The sequence below is a fragment of the Toxotes jaculatrix genome, chromosome 2 (assembly GCF_017976425.1).
Source record: "Toxotes jaculatrix isolate fToxJac2 chromosome 2, fToxJac2.pri, whole genome shotgun sequence".
Taxonomy (NCBI): domain Eukaryota; kingdom Metazoa; phylum Chordata; class Actinopteri; family Toxotidae; genus Toxotes; species Toxotes jaculatrix.
The window spans coordinates 25,840,306-25,842,135 of NC_054395.1; positions in this window are offsets into that span (position 1 = coordinate 25,840,306).

Here is a 1,830-nt window from a genome sequence, read left to right on the forward strand (position 1 = left end):
GGAAACAAAGCAAATATTTGAACCAAGTGAACTTTTGCTTACAAAAAATTACCTGAAAGATGAGTTAACACAATTATTGTCAGTGAATCAACTTATCGTTTCATCTTTAGAGTTCAGGTTCTGCCATTTACAGTGACGATCGACAGGCCCAGCAACAAATGTTTGCCCCTTAGGAGGTTAATCGGCTGTGCAGTGGCGTCATATGTGGTATCAGTCTTCTAATCTAACTCTAGGTAAGAAAGTGGAAAAAGTGCGTTTCCTATAATGTCTAACTATTCCTTTAAGTGCTTTAAGGGGCGGTAACTTGATTCTAATGTCACAGAGACTTTTGTTAAATTGTTGAGGAAACTTTACAGCTTTCCTCAGCCACTTTTCCTCTGCGTGTCGATGGTGAGCTGCGGTTTGAACTGATCAGAGTTGCAGGTCAGACGACAATTCAGCTTTTGTTCCAGCATCTCCACTGTCAGAGGTGCTGGACTCGTTCAGTCACGACTCAAACAGTAGTTTTCTCATGTGGGATTTTGTCTGTCACACTTTAACCACTTTTTTTTTTTGTTTTTTAACATTCCAAATCGGAGGAATATTAGGTTATCGCCAAAGAAATCATTTCTTCCTGTTTATAAAATTGCTGCCTTTTTTTTCCCTCCCTTCTTTCTTGGCCTGTAAAGAATTCCAAAGGGGATAAATCCAACACGTCACCTTTTATTCTTTCCACCCTACTTTATTTTCTGATTCCTTACTGTATATACATATATGTAGCTATATAATTTTTGTGCTCACGTGGGGCATTTTGTATGTGATATTCATATTAGACATAATGGAAGTGAAAAAATCTAGTTCATTCATTCTTCCAGTAGACCTTGTGTCCTTCTTCTCAAGACAACTTTTCTGAGACAACTGTAAACTCAAGTGCCTTTTCTTGTCTCCCACCGATTCATTGACATCCCCTCCACCAGAGTATGGACCAAAGACATCAACCGTCCCCGACACCCCTGCCCTCTCTTACCCAAACCCCCCCCCCCTCACTGAATGGCACACTTTTCATTTACTACAAATAAACAGTTTGCAATACTGACTGTGTATGTTTTGTTTTTTTGTAGTTATTTTCACATGTAATGGAGGGATTGACATCCATTGGACTGCATGTCAGCAGGAGCTGAAGCAGAGGTAACGAGTATCAAATTAAAATTTTAAATAGATGAAACACCAAATTTTCCAAGTCAGTGTTTTCAAATTCATCTCCCAAATATGTGCACAGTAGCAGGTGCAACCAGCAGAGGGCACAATTATACTTCAAAATGTTAAAATGGGAGTTTTGAGAGGGAGTTTTGGTGGAGGAAGAATTCAAAACTTTTACTTAAAAGTAATTCAACAATGTCAAAATATTCTCTTACAGGTAAAAGTCCTGTACTCAAATACTACTATAAAAAATATACTATATAAGTCTTAGGGGGTGAGAGATGATTAATGCACTATTAAAGAGGAAAAAAACAAATTCTGCTGCACACATTTGTTGTCATTTTTGGGATTTTCCCTAATCTTTGCTGTTTTTTGAATTATTGGTTAAAAACATCTGAGATGTTTAGAGGGGAAAAGTTTCTTTAGCAGAACTGATAACAACTCGTGGACACCTGAAACCTGTCAGCCCCCAGCGAGACACTGCTTTCTTTTTTTTGTAAGAGTTTACAAGTCAAATAGATTAGGAACCAAACAATGCAGTGTATTTTACAAGCATATCACCTTTATGTTAAATCCTCATCAGAAAAGTAAGAAATAACTGTCAAATAAATGTTATAGGGTAAAATATTTCCCTCTGAAATGTAGTGAACT